At 39.2% G+C, this 18380-nt stretch overlaps 2 long non-coding RNA genes across 2 annotated transcripts in view; both read right to left on the bottom strand.

Moving 5' to 3' along the window:
• Nucleotides 1–18380, bottom strand: part of LOC147917010 (uncharacterized) — a 221848-nt gene that overhangs the window by 173743 nt on the left and 29725 nt on the right. The window lies entirely within an intron of this gene.
• Nucleotides 8765–17587, bottom strand: LOC147917011 (uncharacterized). The gene is made up of 3 exons (XR_015552194.1): nt 17442–17587; nt 14644–14718; nt 8765–9325 (listed from the first exon to the last, which is right to left on the bottom strand). It is a non-coding gene; the product is annotated as an uncharacterized LOC147917011 (long non-coding RNA).

An 18380-nucleotide genomic window follows, 5' to 3' on the forward strand; every position in this document is an offset into this window, starting at 1 on the left:
AGAAGAGGCAGCTGTGAACCTTTAACAGCAAAAGCTAATGGAAGTTGGGGAAATGGGTTGTGGTTAAGGAAGGCTTGGCTGGGCACCAATAGTGTCCACTACAACTGTTCTGGAGACCTGATCACTCCTTTACTTTCTGTCCATAAAAGAGTAATCATTATTGATTCAACAAAATGCAATAATCCCCTATCTGTGCCAGGTCTTTGTCTTATGCCAAGGTTACAAAAATGAATAAGCCATTGTCCCTTCTATGCCTGGCTAATGGTAATACTATGTCTAAGTCAGATAGTAAAGAAGTACATATATACACAGGAAAATTTCAGATGATGAGGAGTACCATAAGGAAAATTCATCAAGCCCAGGTAAGGGAGCAACCTGTAGGGCGGTGAGTGCTTGGATGCATGGTCGGCAAAGTCTTTTCTGTGGAGAGGCCATGTGAGCAGAGACCGAACTGAATAAGAGAAGGAAATAGCCACGTGAAGATCTATGGACAGAACTTTCTTGGCAAAGAGAACAGCAAAGTTCTATGGTTGGAACAAACTTGCCAGCATCTAAACACTGAGTAGAAAAGGAATAACCAAAGCATAGGGAGGAACACCCAGGATGAGTCCTAACATGGAAGCAGAAAATAGAAGAATGAGCACAATCGGGTAACACAATTAAAGACCACCTATCAGTGGGAATCTTCTGCCTCAGATGCTGGAAGTACAAAGATGAACAAGCTGTGGTCTCTGGCCTCAAGGGGGCCACAACTTAATCCTGAGACATATAGACATGTAAACAAAGATTCTAATTCACAGGACAAGTGCTGTGCACTATGAAAAGACAAAAAGAAAAGTGCTGGATTCTGCCTGAATGTGGCAGTAAACACCCCCAAAGGGGATGGAGCTTTTGAGTAGAGCCTTAAAACATGAGTAGGAGCTTACCCAAAGGAGAAACAGAGGATGTGACATTCCAGGAAAGAAAATAGCATGAGCAAATGTATGAATGTGTAAGATCTGGAATATCTAAAGTATATGTATTGTAGGAATGGGAAAGTAGATAGGTGGTGAGGAGAGTCAGGAAGATAAACTGATTTACCTGGAAAAACAAACTAGAGCAGCTCTAAAGCAATTACCTGTTTCATTATTTTCATTTAATTAAACAGCACCAGAAAGCATTAGCTTAAATTTGGTTCCCCAGGACAGCATTTCTCAAGTCTGGTGCATGAACCACCTGTATTAGAATCACCTGAAGTGCTTATCAAAATGCATGTTTCTGCACCCCCCTCCAGCCCTTCTGAATAAAGACTTTTCGGGTTATAACCTTCATCTAGGTGGTAAGTGAATACTTTCTAGAGTCTATAAATATCTTCACAAGTAAAAATGAAATTGTGTCATCAATTGTGTTTATTTCTAAGATGGATGTATATTTGCTTTCCACCATACTTTTACAATAGTGGTAAGAATTTCAGCCATTTTAAGAGCTGGGAGGAGAGAAAGTTTGCTTAAGCCTATGGGCTTCAAGGAAGAGCCAGCACCATATAAAATTTATTTCATTTAATCCTCACAATAGCCCATTGAGGTCTGGATTACATTATTCCCATTTAACAGATGAGGAAACTGATGCACAGAAAGATGAATGAGCCTGTCCAAGGTTACAGTGAACACAGACTTAACAGCAGTTCTGATCCTGATATTTGATACCTTTCTATTTGCCTGTACAGCCTTGCTCCATCACCACCTCCCACAGGGCTATGTACACAGTTGGCAGGAATCTCCAGTTTCTCCAGTGGGAGACGGCTTCTTCCTCTCATCAAGCATCATAAGGTGAAAAATACTCCAAACGTAGGAAAAGGATTAAGATGCTGGGGGTCAAAAACAATTCATCCAACGGTGTTAAGGTCTCGACTTCACAACTATTCAGGGAAAACAAGCTAAATAACAATGAAATATTAATAAAAAATGAAATATTAACTACCAATGACTTTTTGTTCACTATATTGGTACAAACTTCATTTGAATAGAGGAAAGTGAAGAGAAATGAGCTATCTCACATTCTATTGATGGGCAGTGTAAGGGAAGAAGGCAATGGGACAGGACCTATCAAAATGTAATATGTACATATACCCTAACCCAGAAATTTTATTCCAATCTTTCAGAAAGACTACCACATGATTGGCTACTTAAATTGCAGGACCCAGTGCAAAAGGAAAATGTAGGACCTTTGTTCAAAAACGATTAAGAATTTCAAGACAGTGATAGCAGACCACTAAATCAAAGAGAGACCTCTCTTCTAAGCGTGTACTCCTATGCAACTACATAGACCACACATTCATGACGCCACCCTGGCTACCACACATGCATAAAGTTATATAGTCAAGGATGTTTGTTGCAGAATTGCATAGAATACAAAAAGATGGAAACAACTGTAATGCCCATCAAAAAGAGAATATTTAAATTAATTATGAAATATCCATACAATTAGTTATTTGTTTCCACTAAAAAGAGTGAGATATATAATTTACTAACATGGAAATATTTCCTAGTCATGCTGCTAAGTAAAGAAGTGTGCCTCTAAAAAATAGATATAGTATAATACCATTTACAAGGAAAAAATAGGAAAATGTGTTTATAAACACCAGTCAAGTACAAGAAAAGGGACTGGACAGACACACATAACTATTCACATTTATCCGTAAAAAGAGAGAGATCAGGGACAGAGTGCAGAAATGTCTTTGTCTGTTGTATACATTAGAATCATTGACATTAAGAATGTAGTTGAATAGTAAATTTTTTAAAGGAAAAATTAGCGGGAAATAGATCTGGATTTGCTGAAAAAGTAAAGCAGAGAAAAAGCAAAGAAGCATTAAGAGCAAAAAGCATAAAAGTAGATAACAAAATACCTAAAGATTTTGGAACACAAAGATTGTCAGAGGAGGAAATCAAGAATTATCACACATAATTTAGAAGAACAGAGAAGTTAAAAATAAATACCAGGCAAAAATACATTTAAATGGGTGACAACATTTATACGGATAAAATACAACTCAAAACCAAAACTATCAAATTGGAAAAATAATTGTTTTATAATAAAAAATTTAAGAAATCTCTAAGATAGACATAAATGTCATCATTTTATGTACCAAATAGCATGCCATTGAAATATATAAAGCAAAATTATTAGAAATACAAGAAGATTTCAAGAAGCAATAGGATACTTCACGCAACTTCCTAGATTTCTGATATATCAAATAAATAAATATAAAGATAGACATACAATAAAAAATAAGAAAAGAAAATTATAGGCCAATATCCTTGATGAACATAGATGCAAAAATCCTTAACAAAATATTAACAAACTGAATTCAACAATACGTTAAAAGGATCATACACCATGATCAAATAGGATTTATTCCAGGGATGCAAAGATGGTTCAACATCTGCAAATCAGTCAATGTGATACACCACAGTAACAAAATGAAGAGTAAAAACCATATGATCATCTCACTAGATGCAGAAAAAGCATTTGAAAAAATTCAACATCCGTATATAATAAAAACTCTCAACAAAGTGGATATATAGGCAACATACCTCGACGTAATAAAGGCCATATATGACAAGCCCACATATAACATCATACTCAATGGGGAAAAGTGGAAAGCACTTCTTCTAAGATCAGGAACAAGACAAGGATGTCTACTCTCACCACTTTTATTCAACATAGTATCGGAAGTCCTAGCCACAACAATTAGGCAAGAAAAAGAAATAAAAGGAATTCAAATTGCAAAGGGGAAGTGAAACTGTCATTATTTGCAGATGTCATATTATATATAGAAAACCCTAAAGATTCCGTCAAAAAACTGTTAGAACTAATAAATGAATTAAGTAAAGTTGCAGGATACAAAATCAATATACAAAATCTGTTGCATACCTATACACTACTAATAAATTATCAGAAAGAGAAATTAAGACGACAATCCCATTTACAATTGCAACAAAAAGAATAAAATACCTAGGAACAAATTTAACCAAAGAGGTAAAAGGCCTCTTTTATAAGAGGCCCCTTATATAATTATAAGACATTAATGAAAGAAATTGAAGAAGACACAAATAAATGGAAAGATATTCCATGCCCATGAATTGGAAGAATTAATATTGTTAAAATGTCTGTACTACCCAAAACAATATACAAATTCAATGCAATCTCTTTCAGAATTCCAATGGCATTTTTCACAGAAATAAAACAAAAAATTCTAAAATTTGCATGGAGCCATAAAAGACCCTGAATTGCCAAAACAATCTTGAGAAAGAAGAACAAATTTGGAGGCATCATGCTCCCTGATTTCAAACTATCGTATAAAGCTGTAGTTATCAAAATAGTATGGTGTTGGCATAAAAACAGACACACAGATCGATGGAACAAAATAGAGAGTCCAGAATTGAACCTATGCATATATAGTCAATTAATTTACAACAAAGAAGCCAAGAATATACAACAGGGAAAGGACAGTTTTTTCAATAAATGGTGTTGGAAAAACTGGACATCCACAAGCAAAAGAACGAAACTGAACCACTATCTTATACCATACACAAAAATTAACTCAAAATAGACTAAAGACTTGAATGTAAGCTCTGAAACCGTAAAACTCTTGGAAGAAAACATAGACAGGAAGCTTCTTGACGTGGGTCTTGGCAATGATCTTATGAATCTGACACCAAAAGCAAGAGCAATGAAAGCAAAAATAAACAAGTGGGACTACATTAACTAAAAAGCTTCTGCACAGCAAAGGAAACCATCAGCAAAATGAAAAGGCAACCTACCTAATGGGAGAAATATTTGCAAATCATATATCTGACAAGGGACTAATATCCAAAATATGTAAAGAACTCATACAACTCAATAGCAAAAAAACAAACAATCCAATAAAAAAATGGACAGAAGATCTTAATACACATTTTTCTAAGGAAGACATACAGATAGCTGACAGATACATGAAAAAATGCTCTATATCATTAATCATCAGGGAAATGCAAATCAAAACCACAATGATATATCATCTCACAGCTGTTAGAATGGCTATTATCAAAAAGACTAGAAATAACAAGATGTAGAGAAAAGGGAACACTTGTGCACTATTGGAGAGAATGTAAATTGGTGCAGCCACTATGAAAAACAATATGGAGGCTCCTCAAAAAATTAAAAATAGAACTACCATATGATCAGCAATTCCACTTCTCAGTATTTATCGAAAGAAAAAGAAAACACTAATTCAAAAACATATATGCACCCCCATGTTCATTGCAGCATTATTTACAATAGCGAAGACATGGAAACAACCTAAGTGCCCACTGATGGATGAATGGATAAAGAAATTGTTATACAAGGAAATGTTCAGCCACAAAAAAAAAAAATGTAATCTTGCCATTTGCAACAACATGGACGGACCTCAAGGGCATTATGCTAATTGAAATGTCAGACAGAGAAAGACAAATACTGTATGATCTCTCTCATTATGTGGAATCTAAAAAAAAAACTAAGCTCGTAGATATAGAGAAGAGATTGGTGGTTGCCAGAGGCCGGGGTAATGGTGAGTGTGGGAGAAATGAGTGAACTGTTTTTTTTTTTTTTATTTTAAATAAATTGAATAAAAATTAATTAATAATAAATATAAAGATAGATAGACAATAAAAAATAATTACAAGGAGAACGCTCCGTTGGAGATAGCATAATGCGATGGTTAAGAATGAGTTCTGCAGCCACACGTCCTACAGTAGAATCTAACATCTACCACTTGCTAGGTGTGTAACCCGGGACAGACACTCTTCTACTATTCTAAGCCTCAGTTTTTTCATCAAGTAAATCTATCCAAGAAAAGTGAAGGAAAAAAGATATAAATATAGATCTTAATAATAATGCTTATTTTAAAACATATAATGTGCCATAAGAATTAATTTAGAATTTTTGGTTAAATGCATGAATTTCTAGGACACTATGCATTACCAAAATTGACTGCAAAAGTATAAAGCTGAACACTTATTATAAGAAGAATTGAAAGATTTATCTTCCATAAAGAGCAGGCCTCGATAATTTGTGAATCCTAGCAGCTATTCAAGGATAATATTACAGCTATTCCAAAATAAGGGAACAGGTATGGAAAGATTCCAAATGCATATTTACAAATAAACCCTGATATTAAAACTTGACAAAGATATTTTTTAAAAAAAGAAAACTACAGATAAATTTTACTTTCAAATTTCTATTTAAAAGTTCCTAAATTAATTTGGGTAAATACATTCCAACAATATTTTAAAAGTCTGAAAACTCCATCACACTTATAATTTATTCCAAGAAGCAAGAAAATTTAATTTAAAATTTTTTTTAAAAATTTAAAAATAAAATTTTAAAATTCAAAATTTTAAACCCACTAATTTTATCATCACTAGTATTTAATGTAAGACAAATCAAAATGACAATGAATATTATTATACTAAGTTTCACCCAATACTCTTTCATCATTCAGCAAATGGTCTTGAGCCCTGAAAGTGTGCCAAGCTTGGGCTGTTAGTTGAGGAGATAAGTGGTGATCTCTCTCCCACTCATACAGATTTTACAGACAAGGGTGGGATTACAGACAGAGAAATAGGCACATATGAGACAGTGGTTAGGTGCTATGATAAGAGTACAACCAGAGCTCTGTGGACCAACATAGGAGCAACACCTCACTTTAGATGTGTGGAGGGTGAGTGAGTAAAGAGCAGGGAGATGAGCATAAGACCCAGAGTAGACGTTCCTTTTAATCCAAACTATAAAGAACTACTCAAATTAAGCCATGGGAAGGAGTGAGGATGGGGAGCACCTCAGGCAGGAGAAACAGAATTTGTAAAGCCCCGTGAGTGAAAGACAGCACACAGCTTTTGGGTAACTGCAGGAGACCCCCTGTGCCTGGGGCCCTGAGATCAAGAGGGGAAGTGATGAGACATGAGATTAGACAGGTAAGCAAGGGGCCAGGTGTGAGGGCAGAGTTGGTCGCAGATACATCCTACACACAGCTTTCCATGCACAACCCACACTGGTGTGTTGTGAATTTTACATTATTTTCTGTGCTAGTACTAATGTACTACACTTAAAATTTGGTGTGTAGTATGATTTTCCATTTTGCTTCAGTTTTTCACTGAACATTTTTATAATACACCCTGTCTCCATTCATCACACTTAAATGTTGTTTCTCATTTCTGTCCTGTTTTGCCTGAAAGGGTGAATAAGTTATGAGATAGAAGCAGATGGGCAGAATCCAAATCACCCAACAGCATACGTTCTGTCAAGAGTTAAATTTCTCAAATTGTTGTTGCGGGTTTACTTGATGTTGGTATCAGCATTTTATAAATATATAGACATAAACATGTAAACATATGCTTGCAAATACAAATGGTATCCAGATACCATTATATAAATGTGAACATGGAGTCAGCTCCATGCCCATTCTTTAATGCATCGAAGTTTATATCAGCCAGTTGCCATAATTATTTCAAGTAAGCACAATTAGGCACAGCAGATTTTGTTATGCTAGGCTGCACAAGCCATTTGTCAGATTATATTTGCTTGTTCTTTACGTGATAGCATTTTTTGCTCAGGGATGTCCCAGAGTTTGGAAAACAGTGACTCAAAGGACCATTGCAGAAATAGAACATGGGCTCCGTGTAAGTGGCAATAAAGAAGTTGAAATTGGCAATTAAAAAACCAGAAACTAAGCATTTGTTTTCCAGAACCTTAATGAGTCTTAACTGTGGCCTCAACGACCTGCTGTGGCCTAATGGAAACAGCAACCTAACTTCTATTGGTGAGGAATTAGAAAAATGGAAGGCTTGCAAACAGGTATTCAACTCTGAGGAGCACATTGAGTTTGCATTTGTGAATAAAGTACTGTTCGCAGGGCAGTATTTCAGAACATATATAATTCATGGGGGAAACTAATATTTCTGACAAAGAGTGTCCACCAAAGAATACTTTCTTCCCTAAAACCATCTGAGAGCCTTCTTTGACAATAAAGTTTAAAAAGTATTTATTGATTAAATTCTTCTTAAAACATTTCCAACAGTTCACCCAGAAGATTTTTATTTTCCTAATCACACTAACCATTCCCGTATTTTTCCCACTGCTTTTTTAATTGAGAGGTATATTATAATACTTTGTTATATTCTATAGATGAGAATTTCCTAAACAGGGGTCTACAGAGTCCTGAGGAGGACTGTGGATATAAACTCAACTGTTAAATATCTCAGTGATGTTTTAAGTTACGTTTTATAAGCTTTTGTAAATGTTAAGTGTTTTATATCTGGATCACCTCTGATCTAAGTATCCGCACACAATATCTGTGCCTAAGCTGACATTTGAGTACAACCCTAATAGTGATCCATCAAAGAAAGAGTAGAGCCAGACTTCATTCTTAAAAGATGCTTTCAAGCTATATGAAGGCAAACAGTGAGAGGGCAAACTGCAGGGGTACAAGTTCCACTTGTATGAGAACCGAGTTATCACTCAGCCCCCAAGAACGAAAGATTCCTACCTGAAAAAAGTCAACCTTAGCAAGGTGGCCCACGTTCATTGTGTGTGTCAATGTGGTTTCTACAAAAACATGTTTCCTATCACCTTAAATTAATGTTGTTTCACATGTTTTAATTTGTAGTTTTCTTTTTATTTAACTTAGTTTTTATACGAACAAATCTATAATTTTAAGGAGTATATAAAATTTTAAATATTTATACTTGTTTATGCTTATGCAGTTAACATTATAATAAAACCATTTTAAATCAACCCAAGGGGTCTGAAATACTTTGTTTTCCTCCTACTTACGGGGTTTCTGTACTCCTCGGGTTTGGAAGCCCTGCTCCCCCAGATATGCCTTGTTACTTCAACTAGATTTTGAGTTTCTCAAGGACAAGCCCTTGTCTCTGGCTTCATATCCCCCAGGTCAAAAGTTGTGTTACAGCACCAGGTCTGTTTTTGCCGGCCATCCAGAAAGCCAATCACCGAGACGACGAGATTGCAGAGAGAGAGGGTTTAATCACAAGGCAGCCCAGTGAGGAAAACCAGAGAACAAGTCTCAAATCCAACTCCCCGAAAATAGGGACTCAGGGGTATTTATAGAGAGGGGGCAAGGTGGTCTGAAATGATTGGAGGCGAGGAGAGATGAGGTAATTGATGATCTGCACAAGCGTAGCCAGGCTTCATGCTTCTCCATAGGACACATCTTCACAGAATGGCAGCATTAGCATGCCCTGAGGGTAGAGTTCCAACCTCTTGCCGTCAAAAGGGCTCAGTTGATGGTTGGTGGTCTCAGTTTGGCCTGAAGTGGACAAGGGGCTCAGTTCCTGAAAAAAAATAGCTCAAACACCCAATACCATAGCAACCCAGGCTCCAGGGATATGTCATCTATAGGAACCTAGTGGGAGTCAGATAGCATATTGTCCAAACAGCACAGTTAACAATGAGTAAATTTATCATGCAGATTTAAGTCCTTGCCTTCCATTCTGATAAGTTTCCAGGTAAGGCCATCCTCCCTTCTTCCTGGTGCAGGGAAGAAGATACCTTTACAAATGGAGATTTTCTTTACAAATGTAAATGTCTCTCATAAAGGGTAACTAGAACTAAGAATGGGTTTGGCACAACCCACCCAGACACTGGAGATGTCTATGGTGGTGGCCTATTCTGGGGTAGGCCTCCCATGCCAAACTCCTTTGGTTAGTTAGTGGGGGTGGGGGCTAAAATGTCATTCAGGCAGAGACATATTTTGAGTTTGCAAACTCCAATCCCCCATAGTTACCAGCTGCTTAATCATCAATGGCTGTTTGCCAGTTACAGTTGTGCAGGTGCTTGTTAAATAACCAAGGAATGGATGAGACATGTTCTTAAAACATTGCTGTTTTATGTCTTGTGCACCTGAATGCTGCTTCCTGAGACCCAAATTAACACCCTTGAGGAATATTATGCCCTCCCTCATGTTCCACCAGTAGAAACATATATGCTCATCTCAGCAAATGTGGAGGTGAGACAAAATTCAGAAAAAATTATTTCCAAAGTTTTATATAGCCTTTTTTATCAGTTAAATTTGTCCTCAATAGAAAACTTACTAATTAAAAGGTCTAATTTGCCACATGTATTGATTGCATGGGAGTAAAATTCTGAAAGTCAAAACACACATTCTTGTATGCTTTGGTTTTTCCAGAAAATAACTTGAACTTGTGTCCCACTTGGCTTTATCATAATGACCCCAACTCCCAAAGGAAGTGCTATATTTTGAAGTAGCAAAACCTCCAATTCCAAAGTCCTGACACAAAACGAAATTTCCATGTGGAGAACTGAAACCCACCAATTAAGTACAGGCACAGCATAAAAATAACTTTTAAATCTCAGATATCATGCTGTAATGGAATATGCTAAAAAAAAATTCCAGCAAGTAAAATAGAAGTATTAGTTACTGAAATCTTAAGGAAGCTGATATATGATGTAATATAAATCAAATTTTAAAGCATGAGACACAATAGTCTCATTCATCAAGCCTTATTTGGGAATTTTGAATAAATTTTTGTAATTACAAAGTTACCCCCATTATATCCTGAGACATCAATAAATGTTCTGAAATACATATTTTAATGAAATCAGAAGGCTACTACTCCCTACATATAAACCAGCTGACATGAATAAGCTAGGATACATAAGCTCTTTCTCAGTTACTGGATTCTGGGTCAGAAATTCCACGTCTATCGATCAGAAATTTAAGTACCAATTTTGCCTTTTTGGTTTTTGGGTGGTTTTTCTTGCTATTTAAATTAGCAGTTTATTATAATAAATTTATAATTTATTTTATATACTGTGACTATGTTCATCACAAACATTCAAATAATACGGGGGTAGATAATGTAAAATTTACTGTCTCTTCTTTTTCTTCTCCCAAATCCACTTCCTAGAGTTGACCATTATTCACAGTTTGGTTTCATCTTTCTGGACAACTGACCACGTATGGAAATCACTGTTGTAAAAATAGGATCTTATTATATGTACCAGTTAGGGTCGCAGCATGAAACAGATAGCACCGTCAAATTAAAATAATGTGAGGTGAGTTTAATAACCGAATTGGATATAAAGTTGTAGCAATATGAATGCAGGGAGAATGCAGTACTCTGAGGCTTTAACATCAGGTGCCATCACCTCCCTAGGACTGAGGGAGCGGTTCCAGACCTGAAGACAGAGAAGGTACACGGAGAGGTCTGCCCTACAGGAGGCTAAGTCACCGGGACCCAGCCAGTTTGCAGGGAAGGAGTTAGGGAAATAAAATTCTGCCCTCTGCTCCTTCCCTCCAGTCTCAACTGAGCACCAACCAGAATCAGAAGGCAAGGATATAGTTTGATATACTCTGAATGGGTCAGCCCCCAGCGCCCCAGAGCAGGGTGGAGAAGGGCCGAGACAATGGAAGAGTTCCACCATGTTTGATTTACTGTTCTGCAACTCTTGTTTCTCACTGACTGATAAACAGTGGACATTTTGCCATCTCAGTTCTGTGAATTCACTTCATTCTTTTTTCAATGTTACATAGAATTTCATTGTGCAGACTTCTTCCAGTAGTCACTTAGTGATGGGCATTGGGCTCCCAGTTTTTCACCAGGTCAAACAATGCTGCAGTGTCGATCCTTATACATCTGTGCTTACAGACTAGTGTGAGAAGGCTATGGGATACTTATCTAGGCAAGGAATTACTGAGCCAAAGGGGTTGCTGCTTTTTGAAGAAACTTTTCACTCCTCTTTTTGGAGAGTGAAACTCTCAGAAAGCTACTGTACGGAAAATAGTGCAATGAAGGTGGTGGTGGCATGTTGCATCCGATGGCTATAAAGTTGGAAAGTAAAGAATGGTGGGTAGAGCCTGAGGCAGGAAAAGACACCACCACAGCCCACCATGCAAGGCATCCTGAAGACTAGGTGTTCACAATTCTCTGTTCAGAGTACTAAGAGCCTCCTCAAAGACAGTGCATGAGAAGTTCATTTTTTAAGACTTTGCATGTGTAAAAATGCCTTTATGGCTGGGTATAGAATTCCAGGTGCAAAATTCTTTTTTTCCCATATATTAAAGCGATTGATCCATTGTAATCTGTTTTCCAGCAATGCTAACACGAAGTTAAGGTCTTTCTGCTTCTTAAACTTTTATTTGTAACTGTCCCCTCCTAATCCCTAATTTCATAAACCGTGTTATCTCATACATTACTGAGGACAAAGAGTAAATATTATCTAAATTTTTCTTTTGGTACTTTTAGTAAACAATATTCACAGGTTCACTTTTCCTCTGTGACTCTAGGGAACATACTCCCTTCTGTTATGTAAGAGAATCTCTCCCTAAGCCTCATGTTAATTTTGTATTTCTATGTCCTCAGTTTGAATGAGGAGAGCTCTAAACAGGCTCTGCATTTTCCAAAACACAGAGCGTATGTGTTTGCCGTGGTTCCTATCATCATCTTCCTGGTGTTGTCAGAATCAGTGTCTCATGCAAGCAGCTGAGGGCAAGTCCTTGTGCACAGCTCCTGACAAACACACATCAACTTGTCCCATAGCGAGGGCAGCTCTACTGGCCCAAGTCTTCTCTCACATGACCTGTGGCTATTAGGAAGTTGATTTATTTGAACATAATTTTTAAAATCATATGCGAGCAGTATTGGGAGATATGAAACCCCCTTTCTACACTGTTCCCAGTGGGCTTCCTCTCACCCCCACCTGCTGCTGACTTCCTATCCCAGGAGGCACTGGTTAGCCTCCTTTTTCTTTTCAGCCTCAGTTGCACTGCATTCCCGAGAGCTGTCATCTCTGGAATATATATCAGAGTGGTACTGCTGGGCGGGGGAAGGAGTGTGGGGAAAGACCAAATGCCTGTGGATGACTCAGGATGCTGCTTGGGAAGCAGCGAGCATATTCGATCAGGACTATGTTCAGCAGCATAGACCCTGAATTTCTAACTTAAGGATGTACCAGGGAGTGAGGTAAAAGCCCGTTCTCATTTTCTCTTGCCCTAACGTGTTGCTCATTTACAGGTGTTTAGGAATGGGTGAACTTCCAACATTTCTCAATTCCTTTAGGAAACTTTTATAAAAAAGTAGCCCATTGCTGAACAATATCCTTAATTACCAGTGTCATTGCAATGTTTTATTTGTGTACGTTTGTGTGTTTTCATGGATATTTCAATGGGAAGATCATTAGGAAGCTAAATCTGCTACAGATTGTAAGTGAGACACTCGGAGCATCAGGGATTATGCGTTGCTTTTTATCATTTACCCCACTGGGGCCGATAACTATGAACTAGATAAAGAGAAGAAGTGCAATTATTTTTGGTGCCTCTATGCTCAAGAAACAAATCTCTCCCATGGCCTTTCTGTTGGTTCATTGAATCTTCTGTGACAATTCTTCTGGCATTGAATTTTATTTCTCCGAATGCTGCAAATGGAAGGTTTTCCACTTCAGGCCATCTGCAACCCTGTGTCATGACAGCATCTCCCTTGCACACTTCAAGGAGGAATGTTTCTCTGGACATGGATGGGGTCACCCATCAGAAAGAGTTCAAGTCCTGCCACTAGCATCCATCCATGACTCTGAGCAAGAGCAGACCATGCAGAGGGCCCACCCGATTCCCTTTCCTGCTGCCTCCTCTCCTCTTTCCCCACAGCTCAGAGCAAGGATGGCCAGTAGACAGAAGCTAGGACTGGTACGGGGTGATGCCATTCCCAACACCCAAAATGAAATCAGGTCTCCTAACAAATTATTTGCTAGCATGTGTTTTATTTACTATAAAAATAAAATAGAAGGCAAGGCATCAAAAGAAAATTCTTGAAATGGCAACATAGATATAGACTGCTGGTTTTAACATTTTCCTATTCATTTTTAGTCCTAAAAGTGCTGACACAATTTCTAGAGTGGTATTAAGATTAGCTCATTCTTTTAGGCAATTCATTTTAGGCAATTTTTCATAAAGCTATATCATCTTCATAAAGATTAATTTAAATGTCAGCACAATAATTCATCTAGAGCCTGTTCCATGGATAATCTACCATTTGCCCTTGTTTGGGGTTATTCAATTTTGTTTTATTTTCATGCATTATAAATAGTGCCATAAATGATATACTCAAGTGTAAGTAACATTCTTACAGTTTTTAACATTTTTTTAGGTTCCCAGGAGCAAAATTCTTGGGTCAAAAGGCTGAACATTTTTATAACTCTTGAAATGGATTGTCAAATTGCTTTCCTGTTCTTGTTCTCAAACACCGTGGGGTCATTTCAGCTAACACCAAGTGCTTATTTTTTCATGACTGAATTTTTAAAGACATATATCTTCTTTGTCCTTAGCCCAGCATTCAGTGCATTACTTGTTTGGACAACTACCATTGTTCATAGCTGCATCTTTTTGAAATGATCTTGTTGTAAGGACAATTTGCACTGGAAATGTGAGGCTCTTGCAAATGTCATGGGGACTACTGGTGTATTTCTGCCTTCGTGAGTATAGCTTCCTTTACAAAACATGAAAGGGCTACATAGTCGTGCATAGTGGAGCAACCCAGCCATCCATGAGCTGGGTGCAGGGTACCTGTTCCCTGTGCCATAACCACTGTCTGTAAGGGGACTGACACCTACCAGAGTTGTGCAACACAGTCCTGGCTTTATGACCTTGTGCAGTCATTTAGCCTCATTGAGCCTCAATACCATACCCTGGAAAAGAAAGGTGATTTGGAAAATCAAAGAAGAGACTATTATCAAATGGACACATCCACCATTAATTATATTCCTCCCCTCTAGGTGAGTAGGGAACTTTACTATTTAAAGGTATCATATACAAAGCCTTTTAAATGCCCGCCACCCTCCTCCCAGTTATTTAGTAAATAAACTCCATGCTTCACTCTTAAAATCCAGATTTGCATATACACGTCTTGTTTAGACAAATGTCCTCCTTGACCTTATTTCCTACTAACCGTCCCTTCCTCCCACACGCTCCAGCTGCACTAGTCTGCTCTCAGTGCCTAGAACATGTGACGTTTATTCTGATCTCAGGGCCTTTGCACTTGCTACCTCCTGCATAGAATTCTTCCTACTCCTCACTTCCCTTCTTCTCATAATGCAGGACTCAGGTCACATGTCATCTCCTTTCAGCAGCCTTCTCTAAGTCGCTCTCCTAATCTAGGCATTGTCCATCTTATTATGTGATTTTAATGTCTTCATAGAATTTATCACTTCCCAGAATTATGTTATCATAGAGCTATTAGCTTGCTTATCATATGTCCTCCAGAGGGCGGAAACTTTTCTTACTGTTGAATGCCCAGAGCCTAAAACAGTGCCTAGCACACAGTAGGCACTCAACAGATATTTGTCACTTGTCACTCAACAGCTCAGTTGTAACTCATTTATTGCATCACAAGGAACAAAAATTGTTGAATATTTTTTTCAACCTTACTGAATAATTTTTTTTATTAATCACCAACAAATTATTTGTGGCACTGCATATAATAAGTGTATAGCACTGGTCAAACTTGAGCTCTTGGAGCAAAGCATCTAGGCATCTCCTTCAAGACACTCCATCTCCACACTGCAGATTACTGATGCCCGAGAGAATGCTGACATTGACAATGACCTCATCTGAAGGGGAGATGGAGTTTTGTCCTATTTTTTTCTCACCAATTCTGTGAGGGTTTTAAACAGCCACACCTTCCCATAATTGTCGAGGGAGGAACTATGGAATTCACAGGGCTTCTTTCTTGAAGACTTATTTTGAGATTAATCAAAGCTCCACTTTCATTTGATTTTCGCTGATGCCTTCCCATCCCCTTTGCTATTACAACAGCCTGCAAAAATAGCCCTGCATATAAATTATGCATCAAGTCTTTAAATATCCTGGTTTTTTTCTTTTCCTGCCCCACCTCTACCCAAGGAGGAAGATTGCAATGCTGTTAGGAAGTACCTGTTGTTTCTGCCATTGGACATTTTTTCCCTCGCACTAGATTACTTTCTTTTCTGAAAGAACCTGGTGTTTGATGAGAATCTTTCTCCAAAACAGTACACACGCATACACACACACATACACATACATAAACATTCACAGACATGCTAATGAAATACACTTAAAATTCAAAGTAGGAAAGCACCTTCAAAATTAAGAAGACATTTTGCTAGTGCCAGAAAGTTAGAGAGAAAACCTTTCAGTTGTGAGTGAAACTAAAATAGTGTGGTCTGTCAGAGTAACCAAGCCAGATATAGGCTTAAGAGTCTGGGTTTTTATTTTTAAAAAATAATAATCCTCAGGGAGGTAGGAGGGATATGATAGTAAAAGCCCTGGCTACCTGAGCTCTCTGCATAAGAAAATCTGGGAGCCACAGCAGGATGTTTGCATTTATAAAATCTGACATGATAAGCCCAAGGATAGGACCCAGGGGTTGTGAGAGCCCTGGGACATGGTAGAAACAGAGCAAGTAGCAAGAAAGTGGTGTCTCTAGATTATAGCCAGGGATAGTGTGGACCCAAAATCTCCAATACCTTTGTGATGTAAAAACACAAAGTAAGAAACCAATGTGAAAACTTGTCCAGAACCTTTGAACCACAAAGGCTAGAGGAGAAATAACTCAGAAACTTCCAATAGAAATGTCTCCATAAGCTAAAACCCACATAAGACCTGCACAGAAAAGGATTCCTGTTGAAAATGAGCTCACAGAAAAAAATTATAAAGTCCATGAGCAATAGTCATCAGATATATCAACATGGAAGGCATCATACTTAAAGGTTAGAAAATAGCACAATTTGAAAGGCCACTATTCAATTCAATAAGATGGGGCCAGTGAGATGGAGGGGGAGGTACAGGGATTAGAAAGAAAAAGGCAGAACAATTATGTGCCGATGTCGTGCTTGTCTACACAGAGTTTAAGAACCAATAAGTTAGGGCGGAGTCAAGATGGCGGCGTAGGCAGACTCTGAACTCACCTCCTCCCGTGGACACAGCCAATTTACAACTACTCGTGGAAAAATTACCCCTGAGACAGAACTGAAAACTGGATAAGAGGAACTCCTGCAACAACGGACAATCCTAACTGGGGTAGAAGAGGCAGAGACTCCCTTCTGGAGAGGAAAAACGCCACCTTCACAAGCCGCCAGCTTCACGGCCGCCGGGAGCAGCGCACAGGTACGCAGCCTCCCTGGAGGCGCGGGGCCCTGAGCCGGGGAGCGCCCCCGCTGGGGGCATTTTGTGGACCCAGCACAATTGAGACCAGCAGCATAATATCTGACTTTGCCTGCTACTAAAGCATTGGGGAGCACCCCCAGAAAACCCGGTTCACAAAGAAACTAAAACTGGCTCTTAAAGGGCCCGCGCACAAGCTCACCCGTTCCAGAAAGCATCCTAAAATCACCAGAAAGAAAGGTGCACAGTGCTTCGGTGACAAGAGACTCACCTAATAGGCCCTGAGTGCATCTCGGTGAGGGGTGAGACCTCTCCAGGGACTGGGACATTGGCGGCGGCCATTGTTGTGGCCTGGTGTGAGTGTGCTGACACAGACGCCATTGGAGTTCTCCCTGAGACCTGCTAGCCCAGGGTCTGCTCCACCCGCTAGAGCACCGATTTAATCCAGCTCAGCCAGGGCAGGCAGCCCACCCTAGAGACTAGCCCCACCCAACAACAAGCCCTCAGGCAACGTGTGGGCCTGCATAGATTGGTGACTGGAATCTCTGCAGCCTGGCAACTGAGCTGACTTGAGCGGGGCAGGGTGTGCACAAGGAGCGGGTGGAGAGTGTGGGGTGGTGGCAGAGTGTGTGGGGCTCCCGCCGTGGAGAGACTGGGTCCACTTGGGGAGGTCGGGGCGCTCACACGGGGCAGGACTGTGTTGACTGTGTGTGTGGACCTGTGGGCGGCAGGGCTTCTCAGCCACAGAAGACTTGTACTTCTCAAAGACCCACATAGGAGGTTTGCTCCACCTTCCAAAACCTGAAACAATTGGGTGCTCCTGTGCCTGAGGCCAGCCCCACCCAGCTGCAATCCTCAGAGAGCTGACAAGAGACCTAATAGGCTAGAGGCTTACAGCAATTGTAAGGCCCTGAGCCTAACAACCTGCCACAGTGGGGGCCTACTCACTTAAAAGAAATACTGCAACACAAATGTGGTATTAGAACTTGCAGCCAACTGTGCTGGGGCTCCCCACAGCTGATAAAGAGACTGAAGGGCCCACAACAACTACAAGCAGCTGAGCATTACAACAGCTGGCCAGGAGCATAACTCAGCCTCCCTGGGCGCCTACAGGGAGAGCAAACAGGCCACAACAGAAGGATACACGTAGCCCACATAGGGGTCACCCCTGGAACATTGAGAACTGAGGGAAGCACACTGGAAGCCTCCT

Source organism: Ceratotherium simum, chromosome 5 (genome assembly GCF_057802395.1).
Source record: "Ceratotherium simum simum isolate JZ-2026a chromosome 5, ASM5780239v1, whole genome shotgun sequence".
Classification (NCBI taxonomy): domain Eukaryota; kingdom Metazoa; phylum Chordata; class Mammalia; order Perissodactyla; family Rhinocerotidae; genus Ceratotherium; species Ceratotherium simum.